We start from the raw sequence: 17,166 nt of genomic DNA, 5'->3' as shown, positions 1-17,166 counted from the left end.
GCAGTCAGTACATTGACTTGTAACTGGATAGCCACAGGACTGGTTGTTAAATCCACTGGGTTTTCCAACAGAAAAAAAATGGGAGGAAATGTTATCATATATTCAAACCCTCTGGGAATCTTCCTTCCTAAGACAGTACCCTCTGCTCCCATCACAGAAAAGGAAATTAAAACCAGAAATATTTATATCCACTCCTAGTAAGCCAATTTATGAAAACTGAGACTTCACCAGATTCTGAAATTCTGTGCTCCCATTATGTAGTTATGTTGTCCAGACATGCCTTTTAATAGTTCAAGAAAAATCTCTCTTCTACCCAAGGAACATAGTTAGTATACAAATTCGTGGGCAAAAAAATGTTCATCCTTGATAGTAATCCAAAGAATGCAAGTGAAAGCAACTTTAAAATAACATTTTACATTTACTGAAATAGCAAAGAAGTATATCTTTTTATTATAACAATTGTCAGTGTTGAAGTGAAATTATGTACTCATTCTTGATGGCACTGTAAATTAATACTATCCTTTTGGAAAGGAATATGGCAACAAAGAACAATAGACGTAAATATAATCGAGTCCTTTGTTCCATGAGGAATTTATCGCAAATAATTCAAAAGAAATAAACAGGTATGTACATGAATACATTCATTACCTCTTTATCCATAATAATAAGACATTGGTACAGAGTAAAAAATCAACATTGGGGTATAAATTAAAATTTTGGTTGATCATTTTTGCAAACTAGGTACGACATTCCTTCATCAATCATAACTGAAAAATGAGCATCTATTTTATGATATAAATGTGTAGTACAGAGACTACTGACACAATCCAGCAGCTGACAGTGGTGAGAAATGATTGATTCTGCAATATAATGTCAAACATAAAATTTAATTACTAAAATCTTAATGAAAGCACAATTGCAATAGTCAAGGATACTATTATGACCTGTACCTCAGAATAACCTAATAGTTATGAGAGAAGTTTCTCTTTTATACTATTATAGCCAATAAATTAGGAAGAAATCATAGAGTATCACTATATAGGTATTGCTCAACAAAGGCTACTTGCATCCCAAGAAGACAACCAGACATGTACCTTTTGATGGAAGTTTATAAACATCTATGAGGTGGTTTTGTCCTCCACCAAAAAACAAAAAACAAAAAAACTAAATATGATCAAGTCTCAGATACACTGCTGGAAGAATATGTTTAATGAGTCTATGGATATTCAATCAGCAAAATCTAGACAGTGAGGACTTCTGCAGGACTACGACCTTTTTCTTCAACAATAAAATTGCAAGTTTTTTAAAAAGAGAGAGATCCAGGGGAAACTTATAGATTAAAGAAAAAAGCCCTCAAAATATATATCAATCAATAACAACATATGGACCTTGTTTGTATCTAGATTTGAACAAACTGTTTTAAGAAAAAGTTTTTACAATTACAGTAAGGAAAATGTGAACACTGGGTATTAGTAGTATTAAGGAATTTTTCCTGACTTTGGAGAGAATGATAGTATTGTAGCTTTTTAAAAATGGAAGTCCTTAAAAAAATGATGCAATATTGAAATATATATAGAATGAATGATATCTTGAATTTGCTTCAGAACAATCTGGAGTTTCTTCAAATAGAATTCACATCAATTTTGTTATGCAACTGAAGCCCGCAGAATGTTGCACATGTGCTCCAGACCTTTCCATTTACAAATTTATTTATTCCTTTGAAAGAACTTATCTTTTTTCACCAGAGCCTATTTAGAGCTTATTTCTGCTTCACGGATTTTGTCTAGCTTCTCCCACTACTTCAATACCATAGGAACTATTCGCCACATTTGTTCTTTAAAAAAACACAAACAGAAATTCTGCTATTAAGGTTTTTTTTTAGGCTGCGTTGGGTCTTAGTTGCAGCACGCGGGATCTTTCATTGTGGTGTGCAGGCTTCTCTCTAGTTGTGGCGCATGGGCTCCAGAGTGCATGGGCTCTGCAGTTGTGGCATGCAGGCTCTCTAGTTGTGGCACACGGGCTTAGTTGTGCCGTGGCATGTGGGATCTTAGTTCCCCTGACCAGGGATCGAACCGGCGTCCCCTGCATTGCAAGATGGATTCTTAACCACTGGACCACCAGAGAAGTCCCCAAATTCTGCTATTAAAATGTATTCTTGCCCCTGGCATTCTCATCGTAAAAGGAAAGTCATAGAATCTGAGACCAATTAAACCCATAAGTACTTATCAGAGGCACATGATGGATTATGAATAGAGGGTGATTGAGACAGGTTAAAAATAAATTCTCTGTCTTGAGAAATTGACCAGCTAAATGGGGAGAAAATCATGTGGAAATGATTATAACAATCATTAACATTTATTGACTTCTTACTGTGTGCCCAGTACTAGCTAAGTGCTTTACATGCATTTAATTTTAACCCTCACAATGACTCCATGAAGTAGATATTATTATTATTCCTAAAATACAATTAAAAAACTGAAATGTGCAAACTTTATATAACTTGCTCAGTATCATACGGGTAGTAGAAGGGCCTGGAACCCAGGTTCCTGTGAAGCAAGAGCCCACACCAAGCACAGTCACACAAAACTAGCTGTAGTCTACTCAATTGAGATTTACTCCAAACCTTCATTGTGCAGAGAGATATACAGTGAACAGGCCTATATAGACACTGCCATCTGCCACATGAATGTTATGATGGTTAATTTTATGTATTAACTTGATTGGGTCATAGGATGACCAGATATCTGGTCAAATATTGTTCTGGGTGTTTTTGAAAAGGTGTTTTTGGATGAGATTAATATTTTAATTGGTAATCGGATTGCCCTCCATAATGTGAGTGGGCCTCATCCAACCAGCTGAAGGCCTGAATGGAGCAAAAAGACTGACCTTCCTCCAGATCAGAGGTAGTTCTCCAGCAGACTGCCTTTGGATTTTTTTTTTTTTTTTAATTTTTTTAAAATTTTATTTATTTATTTATTTATGGCTGCATTGGGTCTTCGTTTCTGTGCGAGGGCTTTCTCCAGTTGCGGCGAGCGGGGGCCACTCTTCATCGCGGTGCGCGGGCCTCTCACTATCGCGGCCTCTCCCGTTGCGGAGCACAGGCTCCAGACGCGCAGGCTCAGCAGTTGTGGCTCACGGGCCTAGTCGCTCCGTGGCATGTGGGATCTTCCCAGACCAGGGCTCGAACCCGTGTCCCCTGCATCGGCAGGCAGATTCTCAACCACTGCGCCACCAGGGAGGCCCTGCCTTTGGATTTTATCTGCACAGTCAGCTCTCCTGGGTCTCTGCCTGTAGGCCCACACTGTAGATTTGGACTTGCCCGTATCCATAATCACATGAGCCAATTCCTTATAATAAATCTCTTTCTTTCTCTCTATGTATATATTTAGTTCTGTTTCTCTGGAGAAGCCTCACTAATGCAAATGTATTTCAAAGAAGCAGTGTTTAAATTACCACTAAATTTTGCACACTGACACAGTAATTTTATATGAAAGTGGCCTTTCTTTCCCATGAATCATATTCCTGAAAAAATGTGCTTCTAAAAGTCATAAACAGATGATCCTACCTGCTATATTTGATCCCATCTTAGAGAAAAGACCAAAGGAAACAAGTTTTAGTTGTCATCACTAAATCTATTTCTAAATCATTCTACTGATAGAAATGTTGACCTTATATTGGTATTATACTACTACTTTATGGAATAAAATTATTAATGAATTCAATACATATTGGCAGGCCCCATGCTAGGCACTGAAAAACCACAGAAAAAATAGTCCCTGACTCTAAGTAGCTGACAATCTTAGTTTCAGCCAGATAAGCTAAAGCCATTACAATATCATGATACCTGCTGTATTGGAGGCATGTCCCAACTGCAATGGGTACAAAGAAGTAGTGTCTAATCTCCAGGAGAGTCAGGAAGACATCCAGAATAATAGTTTTTTTTTTTTTTTACATCTTTATTGGAGTATAATTGCTTTACAATGTGGTGTTAGTTTCTGCTGTATAACAAAGTGAAATAGCTATATGCATACGTATATCCCCATATCTCCGCCCTCGTGTCTCCCTCCCACCCTCCTTATCCCACCCCTCTAAGTGGTCGCAAAGCACTGAGCTGATCTCCATGTGCTATGCAGCTGCTTCCCACTAGCCATCTATTTTACATTTGGTAGTGTATATATGTCAGTGTTACTCTCTCACTTCGTCCCAGCTTACCCTTCCCCCTCCCCATGTCCTCAAGTCCATTCTCTACATCTGTGTCTTTATTCCCGTCCTGCCCCTAGGTTCATCAGGACCATTTTTTTTTTAGATTCCATATATATGTGTTAGCATACAGTGTTTGTTTTCCTCTTTCTGACTTACTTCACTCTGTATGACAGACTCTAGGTCCATCCACCTCACTACAAGTAACTCAATTTCCTTTCTTTTTATGGCTGACTAATATTCCATTGTATATATGTGCCACATCTTCTTCATCCATTCATCTGTCGATGGACACTTAGGTTGCTTCAATGTCCTGGCTATTGTAAATAGTGCTGCAATGAACATTGTGGTACATGACTCTTTTTAAATTACAGTTTTCACAGGGTATATGCCCAGTAGTGGGATTGCTGGGTCGTATGGTAGTTCTACTTGTAGTTTTTTAAGGAACTTCCATACTGTTCTCCATAGTGGCTGTATCAATTTACATTCCCACCAACAGTGCAAGAGGGTTCCCTTTTCTCCACACCCTCTCCAGCATTTATTGTTTGTAGATTTTTTGATGATGGCCATTTTGACTGGTGTGAGGTGATACCTCACTGTAGTTTTGATTTGCATTTCTCTAATGATTAGTGATGTTGAGCATTCTTTCATGTGTTTGTTGGCAATCTGTATATCTTCTTTGGAGAAATGTCTAATTAGGTCTTCTGCCCATTTTTTGATTCGGTTGTTTGTTTTTTTGATATTGAGTTGCATGAGCTCTTGTAAATTTTGGAGGTTAATCCTTTGTCAGTTGCTTCATTTGCAAATATTTTCTCCCATTCTGAGGGTTGTCTTTTCGTCTTGTTTATGGTTTCCTTTGCTGTGCAAAAGCTTTTAAGCTTCATTAGGTCCCATTTGTTTATTTTTGTTTTATTTCCATTTCTCTAGGAGGTGGGTCAAAAAGGATCTTGCTGTGATTTATGTCAAAGAGTGTTCTTCCTATGTTTCCCTCTAAGAGTTTTATAGTGTCCGGTCTTACATTTAGGTCTCTAATCCATTTTGAGTTTATTTTTGTGTATGGTGTTAGGGAGTGTTCTAATTTCATTCTTTTACATGTAGCTGTCCAGTTTTCCCAGCACCACTTATTGAAGAGGCTGTCTTTTCTCCACTGTATACTCTTGCCTCCTTTATGAAAGATAAGGTGACCATATTTGCATGGGTTTATCTCCAGGCTTTCTATCCTGTTCCATTGATCTATATTTCTGTTTTTGTGCCAGTACCATACTGTCTTGATTACTGTAGCTTTGTAGTATAATCTGAAGTCAGGGAGTCTGATTCCTCCAGCTCCGTTTTTCTTTCTCAAGATTGCTTTGGCTATTCGGGGTCTTTTGTATTTCCATACAAATTGTGAAATTTTTGGTTCTAGTTCTGTGAAAAATGCCATTGGTAGTTTGATAGGGATTGCATTGAATCTGTAGATTGCTTTGGGTAGTATAGTCATTTTCACAACATTGATTCTTCCAATCCAAGAACATTGTATATCTCTCCATCTGTTTGTATCATCTTTAATTTCTTTCATCAGTGTCTTATAGTTTTCTGCATACAGGTCTTTTGTCTCCTTAGGTAGGTTTATTCCTAGGTATTTTATTCTTTTTGTTGCAATGGTAAATGGGAGTGCAGAATAATAGTTTTAATAGTTAAAAAATGTATTGTGGTAGGTCATCACAGACTGATTTTCCTTTCAGACCTTCACTTAAGGCAAGCTCCACATTATATCAACACAAAAGGAATCCTGATCCTATTTTTTTTTTCTTGTTGATTGACCTTCCGTACTTAGTTCTATAGTTAATAAGGAAGCTACCTTAATACCTGGGAGGAACTCATGTTTCCCTAGGCAATTCCATTTTTCTTTCTGTCTTTTACAGAGTCCTGGAAGATGGGTTTCAGAGCAACATTATGCTGAGTGAAATTACGCATGTCCAAAATGCAGTCACTTCCCTTTTTCTCTTATAAACTCCAGATCAACAATGTCAGCCTCTGACTCCAGACCTACAGATGGAGAAAGAATGATTCATTTCCCTGTGGGTTTTCCACACTCAAATGCAATTAAGGATTTTGAAATTGTTTAAAATAATTAACAATAAGCTCTCCTACTTTTCTCGCTTCCTTAGATTATTTTTCCTTATGAGCCATCCCTGGGAACTCATTTTTAAGAGCTTGATCTTCCTTGACATTAACGAGACTAATGTTACCTTATAAGCAGTCCCTTTATGCCTATTTGCTCAATCAAAACCAAATTTAATCACTACATTGCACGCTGTGACTTAGACAATGCTCTCAAATTAGACCCTTTGCCAACTTGTGTCTCCTAGTAACTTTCTTGATCTAAATAGAATCTTGACATTAGAATAGATTTTCGCATCTATTGACTAGTGAGTAGAAAATAATGGTCAGATTTTAGGCATACTTCTGTGACTTAAAACTGACATAATTTTATATATATTTTACATCAAGAGAGGTTGGGTATCTTTCATTATTATCAAAGGGTTTCTGCCCCTTGCACTCCCTCCTTCCTTTACAAAATAGCATTTTGAACGATTACACTAAGAAAGGAGGAAACATTTTGAGCAGAGGCAGACTTGTGGCTCGCTGTCCAGGGATTTACTGACTGGGATGTACAGTGGCTTTCTGCTCACTGGAAGGCATAACAGCTTGCTAATATCTTGTTGAGGGTGGTGGAGTGGCATGTGATAAAGTTCAGTTTGCTTCATGCAGGTGTCAGTGGCCAAAGGGATCTGATTTGAAGGGGCAAAGCAGGTAGCACTAGCTCTGGATGTTCTGGGGCCTAAAATTGTAGAGCAAGAGGTGTGTTTATGATGTGGTGAGGCATACCATGGGCCAGCTTGCTGGGGTTCAGAGCTGAGCTCCAATCTCACAGAGGTTCAGGAGGGAGGCACAACCAGGCACAAAGGACCAGCTGTGAACCCTGGTCAGTTTTAGTGAAGCTAGAAAGGAATAGTGGCTCTTGGTGCTCATATGGCATCTGGGATTCACTTTTCATCATGGGGAGCTCAGAGGAACAGATGAACATCATTCCCCAGAGGAGGAGGAGGTAGGAATTGAGCTGGGACTTGGGAAGGGTAAAATTTTAATTTCAGTTATGATGGAGTTCACATTTGAAGTCTGGTCCTGTTGGGAGTGGCCTGAGAACTTAGAACCAGGGACTCAGAAGGGGGGGCCAATGAGGCAGGCTGACCACACACAGGAGAGATAGTTATTAATACTTCCCACACCCCTATGTTCATAGCAGCACTATTCACAATAGCCAAGACATGGAAAAAACCTAAATACCCATTGACAGATGAATGGATAAAGATGTGGTATGTACATACAATGGAATACTACTCAGCCATAAAAAAAGAATGAAATAATGTCATTTGCAGCAACATGGATGGAACTAGAGATTACCATACTAAGTGAAGTAAGTCAGAAAGAGAAAGACAAATACCATATGGTATCACTTATATGTGGAATCTAAAATATGACACAAATGAACTTATCTACAAAACAGGAACAGACTCACAGATATAGAGAACAAACTTGTGGTCATCAAGGGGGAGGGGGAGTGGGGGAGGGTTGGAGTGGGAGTTTGGGGTTAGCAAATGCAAACATTATATATAGAACGGATAGGGCTTCCCTGGTGGCACAGTGGTTAAGAATCCGCCTGCCAATGCAGGGGACATGGGTTCGAGCCCTGGTCCGGGAAGATCCCACATGCCACGGAGCAACTAAGCCCATGCACCACAACTACTGAGCCTGCGCTCTAGAGCCCGCGAGCCACAACTACTGAAGCCCCTGTGCCTAGAGCCTGTGCTCCGCAACAAGAGAAGCCACCGCAGTGAGAAGCCCGTGCACCACAACGAAGAGTAGCCCCTGCTCGCCACACCTAGAGAAAGCCCGCGCGCAGCAACGAAGACCCAACGCAGCCAAAAATAAATAAAATTAAATCTTAAAAAAAAACCCCAAAACCCCACAACATTGTGAATCAACTATACTACAATAAAAAAAAAAAAAAACTTCCCAAAGTACCATGTAACATCTTTACATATATCTCATTGTCTGCAATTTAGGCACATGGCCACAACTGGCTGTAAGAAAGGTTGGGGAATATAGTCTTTTATTCCAGGTGCCACTGTGCTCAGATAAAAACTGGGATTCTGCTAACGAAGAAGAGGGCAATTGATATAGGGAGGCAATTACCACTTTCTACCACAATCCTCAAATCCTCTGTAAGAGCACTGGCTTAAAAAAAAGAAATCCTGACTGTGCCATTTGCCAACAGTATGACCAAGAGCAAGTTAATTAATTCATCTGAATCTCAGTCCTAGCATCTGTAAAATGGGCATATCAGAACCTAGTCCACAGGTTTGTGGAGATTAAATAAAGTTAACGTATGTAAACAGTACTAAATACATGTTGGTCTCCCTTGTCATAAAGCTGGTTCTGCTTTTCTCTTGACCACTTTCCTGGTAGTATTTTGACTTCTTGATCAAGATTACCCTGGGAGATCATATTAACTAGATCTTATCCATGAAGACAAGGAGGGGGACTCATACAATGCAATTCTTCCCTTCCCTCAAGGAAGGGAGTTGGTAGTAATAAAACACATTCAATGAATTATTAGCATTGAACCATTGTAGGTTTCATGAACACTTTTGAAGAAATTACTGATTCGAGTCCAAACTGGTATCCTCCTGAAGGATGCCTTAAAAACAGTTAAGTATGTCATCTTGAAACAAAATGAAGGTTAGAGTTTATTCTTAAAAATAGTTATTTTTTTTGGTGTCTGCCTTAAATGAAGTCCAGTTTATGGAGCCTAAGCATTGAAATATTTGCTGCCTTACAGTAAGACATTTATGGCAGCATGTTTTTCTTGTCATATGACTGTCACCTGTTAGACCTCATTGTAATCATGGACTCATACCTTTGGGTCCAGCTCTTGTTTGCTAAGGCAATATTAAACTTAGATTAGATATGAACTCTCTGCTAAACTCAGTGGTTGAAAAAGTCCCTTCAGAAGTGCAGTCCCTGATTGTCCTCCTTTTGACCTTCTCTGTGCATTTTCTTTCTTATCTTGGTAACCATAGAAATAACTTGGAGAGGTGAAGTTGGCAGAGATCCACGCCTTCACTGCATGGAAGGTGACAGCTGCACTAGTGCTTTGCCAATGACGATTTGACAGACAAGGTGAAGGGCTGGACCTTTAACAGTAGCTATTTTGGCTTTTGAAGGAGTGTGGGAGAAAGAGGGAGGGCGAAGGGCTTACTGTCCCTGCACTCTTATCTCTCAGTTAAATGCACCCCCATATCCCCTGAGACCCTTCATTCTTCCGTCTACAGGTCACTGATGCCCACACCTACTTGGTCCTTCTCTCCCACTTAGACTCATTTGTCCTTATCTCCTTCTACTGATCTGTCAGACGCTGTGTCCTCTCTTAAGGTACAGGGTGAATGTGAACTGTGGAAGGACAAAGATCTCGGAGCTAGTGCACCTGATCCTCAATTTCCTGCTCTGGGAAATGGTAATAAAACCTACTTCTCACAATTATTTTGAGGATGAAAAAAAGATGTATTTATGTATACATTTCTAGGCACGCAGTATGCATCCTATAAATGTGGGTATATTTCCCTACATATTAATCTTTCTCCTTTGACCATTTCCATGTTCTTTTGACCTCTAGAACTTTACTACTCAAAGTGTGGTTTGAGGACCAGCGACATCTCAGACCCAGCCTGGACAGTATGCATTTTAACAACATCTCCAGGCGCTTCAAATGCATGTTAAAGCTTGAGAAGCACTGCTGCAAGACAGAGACTCCTTCTCTCACTATCCTTTTTCTAAAGGGGAAAGAATAATGAACATCACTGATTACGTGCCTGTTCTGTGTCAGGGGCTGGTTTCTTTGCTGCCATTTCCCTCCTCCTCACTATGTGAGGTTGGCACTATTTCCCTTTACCTGTGAAGAAATGAAGATGAAGGAGTTAACGCCCCAGCCCGAGAGCAAGTAGAAACTCAAACTCAAGTCTTTTTGCCTGAACACTTTACACTACTTCCAAACCACATGGGTCTACTGGCTTTTACTGCTGGAGAAGAAGACAGAAGTGGGGGAAAAAAAAGAAAACGAAAACAGAACAAAACAAAAAGAGAGACATGGAAGCACTCACCTTGAGTTTCAATGAAATCAGTAAAGAACCACTTTTTTTTTTAGACTTATAAGAAACATTTTTAATATCAATTTTAAGTTAGAGAGATGCACACTTTTTGTGTTTTTTAAAAATTTATCAGAACGTGAAAGAGAAAAAATTTGAAAATCACTGTTATACAGCAAGCATTAATTTCCAATAAAATTTTACATATTTTCTTAGTAATTCATGTAAAATTTTTATCCTAATTATAATGAATCAAAAACATTGCATTTTAAATCATTCCATATATAAGATGAACCGCCTTGTTGTCTTATGGGTGAGATGCTACTGCATTATCTCTTCAGAACTGGAAACCTGGGTTGAGCTGAAGCTACCTACAGCCAGGTTCCTTCTTTTCCCTGTCTGCATGTCACATAAATATATGGATAGAAATGGCAATGGTGATTTTGTTAGTATTGTTTGTTTTTCCTAATTGCTCTCTGTGCTCAGGATAATCACTGAGAAGAAATGTCCAGAATTCTGTCAAGGATTTGGTACAGATTTTTCCAACTACAGTTGGAGAAATTTTCCATGAATTCATCTTGTATACCTTATGGTAGACTGAAAGGACCTCTCTTCCATTGGCAGTGAGGTTTAAATAATTTAATGTATGTACAGCACATCTCAACTCCAATCTACTTTCCTCACAACATCTCCATTTCTTGCCTGTTGCTCAAACTTGCTACATTTTGCTGTTCAGCCAAAAGCTTCTGTGCCTTCAAATCTGATGACCTCTCTATGTTGTCTTATAATGAAACCCTACATTCAGACTTTAAGCTTCAACTTCTATATTAATTGAATACAGCTATTGCTACAATAATGCTACATAAAAAATCACTCATAAACTTAGTGGCATAGGGGCTTCCCTGGTGGCGCAGTGGTTAAGAATCCGCCTGCCAATGCAGGGGCCATGGGTTCGTGCCCTGTTTTGGGAAGATCCCACATGCCGCGGAGCAATTAAGCCCCTGCGCCACAACTACTGAGCTTGCGCTCTAGAGCCCGTGTGCCACAACTACTGAAGCCCGCATGCCTAGAGCCTGTGCTCCGCAACAAGAGAAGCCACCGCAATGAGAAGCCCGCACACCGCAACGAAGAGTAGCCCCCGCTCGCTGCAACTAGAGAAAGCCCGCGTGCAGCAACAAAGACCCAACGCAGCCAAAAATAATAAATAAATAAATAAATAATAAAAAATAAAAAGCAGACGTTATTAACAAAAAAAAAACTTAGTGGCATAAAGCATTAACTCACTTGTCTGTGGGGGTCCCTGGATACTTCTGATTCTGGCTATAGGTGTGAAGATCAACTAGGGCAACTGTACTTCATATGTCTTATTCTGGACCCCAGTTTACAGGGGGTGAGGCTGCCTTGAAGCTACCAGGAAAATGCTATCTAGAGCATTTTGTTCTCATGTTGGAGGCTGGAAGCTCATAGGAATTTTAGGATTTAGAAACTTATCTCTCAAGAAAATGTGGCCTTCCTACCATATATACAATATTTCTCTTATTTAAAAGAATTATATATATATTTTAATTTTTATTTTATATTGGAGTATAGTTCATTAACAATGTTGTGTTAGTTTCAGGTGTACAGCAAAGTGATCCAGTTATACATATGTATGTATCAATTCTTTTTCAAATTCTTTTCCCGTTAAGGTTATTACAGAATATTGAACAGAGTTTCCTGTGCTATATAGTAAGTAGGTCCTTGTTGGTTACCCATTTTAAATATAGCAGTGTGGGGGACTTCCCTGGTGGTCCAGTGGTTAAGAATCCGCCTTCCAATGCAGGGGACGTGGGTTCGATCCCTGGTCAGGGAACTAAGATCCCACATGCCGTTGGGCAAATAAGCCCAGGTGCCTGTACTCTGGAGCCTGCAGGCCACAACTAGAGAAGCCCACGTGCTGCAACGAAGACCCACGCAGCCAAAATAAATAAATAAAAATAAAAATAAATAAATATAGCAGTGTGTACATGTCAATCTCAAACTACCAATCTATCCCTCTCCCCCCAACCCCTTGCCCTCTTGTGACCATAATCTCATTCTCTAAGTCAGTGAGTCTGTCTCCGTTTTGTAAACAAGAACCACTTTCTAGATGCCTGATTCCAGCTGTCCTCAATTCTTTTCCAGGTTCCTTGACCTTTATTTGATATTGACATACGTTTTGGAAGCTAGTAAACGGTGATAAAATATTCCACAAACATGAAATGATTGTTTAGTTTTCAGCCTGTTCAGTGAAATGAAGTATCAGCTGATTTGGCACCCAACCCAGCATGTGATTGTGTTGCTTCCTTCATGAGTTTTTTTCAGAGGTATTTTTTTTTTCTTGACTAGATTGTACGATTGTAACTATCAAAGTTAATAAACTGTTCCAATTTACCAATTTTTTGTTTGTTACCTATTTTTCCATACTTTGAAGCTTAATTCACTAGACAACATTCCATAACCTGCCAGAAATGGGATGATAATTGCTCCCAATAAGTAATTATTTAAAACCTCTCCACCCCACTTACTCATGTAAACTTGTTAAGACATCATTACGTAAGAGGGGATGATTATCTGAATTTATCCCCTCTGGACACCAAAATTGGGAGAGTCAGGTGGTGGTAGTCATCCATTCCAGATACCTGTCTGTTGTGGGAATGAATTTCGGTTCACAAACAGCTGTGCAGGAAATATCACATTTCTTTATTTTCCCTAAATCAACTGAAATCTGACTCTGAGCCCCCATCCTGCAGAACAGGCAGAGAATTCACTCACTGTTTTGACTGGCTCTTGCCACAGAACTGTGCTGAGATTCTGGGGAGATACGGACCACTCTGGTCACTGACCAACGGCCCACCCTGGCTTCTGCTGCCAGGCCTGTGTCTCATCAGCATGGTCTGAGGGCTTAGCTGCTTCTGGGCCATGCCTGGGGAAGGAGAATCCTGGGAGAGCTTGGGGACCCTGTGTCCAGGGTCTGTCCTTCGGAGCACTATAGGCCTTTCTCTCGGAGGCCCTGCCTCACCCTGCGGCTCTGCTGTTAAGTGACGCAGCTGGTCCCTGGTGCACCACAGAATCCGCTGACTTCTGTCTCCTGTCCAGTCTCCCAGCATCTCGGCTCTCTCTCTTTTCTGATTTTAAAAATGCTTTCCTCTCTCCTCTTGCCCTCTTGGACACCCATGATTATGTCATTTATGGACTTAGGTTTTTCAAAAGATCAGAAGAGCCTCTGATTTCATATGTACATGCTTTCAGTTCTGTAAAAATTCCTAAGGTAAGAAATTACAAAGGACCTTCCTTCTTGCTTGAGACTGAAAGAAGAGAAAAAACAGGAAGACTGCGTAAATTAGAATTAAAAAAAATTATCCTGACACAGGTCTGTACCAGTCCCTCGAAGACGTTTTTATCTTGGGATTTTTGTGAAGACAATAAAGGCATTTATGTTTGATTAAAGTCTACTTTGGGGACTTCCCTGGTGACCCAGTGGTTAAGAATCCGCCTGCTAATGCAGGGGACATGGGTTCAGTCCCTGGTCCGGGAAGACCCCACATGCTGCAGGGCAGCTAAGCATGTGCACCACAACTACTGAGCCCGCACACCTAGAGCCGGCGCTCCACAACAAGAGAAGCCACCGCTGCAATGAAGAGTAGCCCCCGCTCGCAGCAACTAGAGAAAGCCCGCACCCAGCAACGAAGACCCAGCGCAGCCAAAAAAAAAAAAAACAAAATCTACTTTGGGATGAAAACTCTATACGCTTTACTATAAACTACACTAAAGATAAATACATGATTCTGATATAAATTTCCAGTGCCTGCCTCCTGGAACTGGGAAGAACTTGTAGCCCAGGTTGAGGTCTGATCTGTGTTCCTTTGTGGCATGGGGGCATTTCAAACTTAATACTTTAGAAAGAGACGTTCTTTACTAGCTGTCTAAGGGGAACACAGATTCCCAAACCATTTTCCCTGTAATATCATTAAACATTACTCCTGTTCTACATATGCATCATGTATGATAATATAAATATTATCATCTTGTTTTTGATTCATGGATTTAACATTTTATCTTTTTTCTTTGAAGGTACTAATCATAGTCTTTTTGCAATTTATTTGTGCCCTGCAGGATTCTCTAGCACAGGAAACTATGTTTTATATATATATATATGTATTTCCAAATAGATAATCATATTTTTAGGTTTGTGTATCTTAAGTTTATATTTCAGGTATATTAAATAAAGATCCATGTACAGATTGATTTTAAGGCATTTAACTAGATAACTTGAAGGTGAAAATCATTTTAAAAGGAGAATAATATGCTGTTTTCCCAGAGTGAAATTATTAGTTCTCTAATAAAAACCAGTTTATGCAAATAATGTGCTCCTGAGATGTGTGATGCACAATTTTATAAATTATGTCATATTTTTAAAGTATTAAGATATATTGATAAAATTCTTTTTGGAAACCCTTTTTGAAAGTGAAGAGTTGATCGATAATTTCTCTCTTTTCAGCATGATGAGGTGGTGAATAACAGAGGCTCAGAAATTGGACTCTACGGTTTTGAATCCTGCCTTCACAACTTCTGTGTGATGTTGAAAAAATTACTTAACCTCTCAGACTCTCCATAAAATGAGGATAATAATATCTACTTCACAGGGTTGTTGCAGGGATAGAATGAAAAAAATACATGTAAATCACTTAGAACTATGCCTGACACATATTTAGTACTTAGTAAATGCTAGCTAGCTACTATTTATATTTTAACAATAGAATGAGGCACCACTGTAAACTATCATGGTATGTAACCCATCCCACCAATTATTTATGGATAACTGTTACTTATTCTTTTGTTAAAAAGTATTACATATGATGTCTATGACATATTTGCTTCTTATAATCATGAAACTTCAGAAAATTCACTGTGTGTTATCAAATGTGATTGTCTCGAACAATTACTGAGTATGATCTCAATCATCAGAGTGGAAAAACGTTACCGTGGAATCACATGGGACTCTGAGACTCTCTGATACACATGCACCCCTTACAACACCTACACAGTGACATACATGCAAAAGGTACTGCTTGCCTCAATGTTTGCATGCAAGAACAAACAAGAAATGCGTGTCTCTGAAATAAAATGTTAACTTTTCATGCCAATATAGGTATTTATTGTTTGTGGGAACATCATTTAATAGATAGGTATTAACAGTTTTACAATTGGTTACTTAGGATACTGTACTTTAACTCAGCATCAGTCAGTTTTTCTGAAATGTGACATATTTTCTTCCTCCTTTAATATCTGTACTAATAACAATGGTACCTAACATTCACTGACCAATTACTACATGCCTGTGCTTTCTTTGTATTAACTTGGAACAGCCTGATGAGCTGGATACTCGTCATTTCCATTTTATAGGTAAGGCACAGACGTTTGAACAGCTTGACTAAGTTAATAGCTAGTGCGTGGTGGAGCCTAGATTTGGACCAGTGATCTCTAGCATCAACTCAGTTTAACCATTGTACCATACTATACACTAAGTTATATATTAGTGTGTTAAATGTATAATGTTCTACAAAATGCCTGACAGGGGTTTGCATTTGCCATTGGTTGATTTTAAATCAAGTGAAAATTAGAAGTGTGACTCTGAGACTATGTTGAAGTGAACTTTTTAACATTTTAAAAATAAATTTATTTATTTTATTTTTATTTTTGGCTGTGTTGGGTCTTCATTGCTGCGCGCGGGCTTTCTCTAGTTGTGGCGAGTGAGGGCTACTCTTCGTTGCAGTGAGCTTCTCACTGCGGTGGCTTCTCTTGTTGCGGAGCACGGGCTCTAGGCGCATGGGCTTCAGTAGTTGTGGGTCACGGGCTCTAGAGCGCAGGCTCAGTAGTTGTGGCGCACGGGCTTGGTTGCTCCGTGGCATGTGGGACCTTCCCGGACCAGGGCTCGAACCCATGTGCCCTGCATTGGCAGGAGGATCCTTAACCACTGCGCCACCAGGGAAGCCCCTATAACATTTTTGTAAAATATTTTATATAGAAGTATACTTTATCCAGTTAACATAGATTTTGTTTTTTTAAGCTCTGAGTTGGTTCTTTAAAGTGAATTTTTTAAAAGCCCTTTTTTGAAGAAAAAAAAAACAGGTATATAGAAGCTCACTTTGTCAAGCAATGTGTTGACTGAGACTGTGAAAATAATAAAAAGGGTACCTTACATTTGTCTAATGTTTTATTTTTAAAATGTTTATAGGTGTTGAATTCGCTATTACAGGAGGAGCAATTCTTTACTTTGCAAAAAAGATCCAGCATTTTCTGAGAATTACATTAACACATTCACTTGACTAATGAACTCCTTAAAGCTTTATAAATATTATCCACTGTTCTCTGGCAGCAGCAGCAAAAAAAAAAAGTCACTGAGTTACTGGCCTCAGGAATGCTGGTCTGATAGGGGAACGTTGACTCTCTCGTTAATTTCAAGAAGCTTTTAAAAATAGTGATGTGGAAGTTACCTATTAGTTAATACAGGAATCAACCTTATCCTGTGCTTCATTAATTAGAACTCCATTTGGTGGAAAACTTTGTCCTGTGAAGCTTGAGTTCTGATGAAAAGTCTCCAACGCACTTACTTTTATATCTCAAGTCATCTGGGTAAATTTTGAAGTGGGGTTTGGTATTAGATTAGTGGTAAAAATATCCCTTATCTGCAAGCTTGTATGCTGTTTGCATTCCCGTTATAATTGTCCTTGTCAGAGGTCTGTTCCTGCCCTTTCTA

General features: G+C 39.2%; 1 long non-coding RNA gene across 5 annotated transcripts in view; it reads left to right on the top strand.

Moving 5' to 3' along the window:
* LOC309660589 overlaps positions 1-17,166 on the top strand; it is a 203,726-nt gene that overhangs the window by 14,053 nt on the left and 172,507 nt on the right. Inside the window, exons 3-6 of one of the 5 annotated variants that reach the window (XR_014263484.1) lie at positions 9,327-9,426; positions 9,622-9,760; positions 12,077-12,116; positions 12,552-14,900. This is a non-coding gene — a long non-coding RNA (uncharacterized lncRNA). The other 4 variants (XR_014263485.1, XR_014263486.1, XR_014263483.1 and 1 more) reach the window with 4 other exon arrangements.

The sequence above is a fragment of the Balaenoptera physalus genome (assembly GCF_965194825.1).
Source record: "Balaenoptera physalus genome assembly, chromosome: 4".
In the NCBI taxonomy this organism is placed as follows: domain Eukaryota; kingdom Metazoa; phylum Chordata; class Mammalia; order Artiodactyla; family Balaenopteridae; genus Balaenoptera; species Balaenoptera physalus.
Note: the sequence above shows the minus strand (reverse complement) of the source record. Positions and strands in the feature narration are given on the sequence as shown.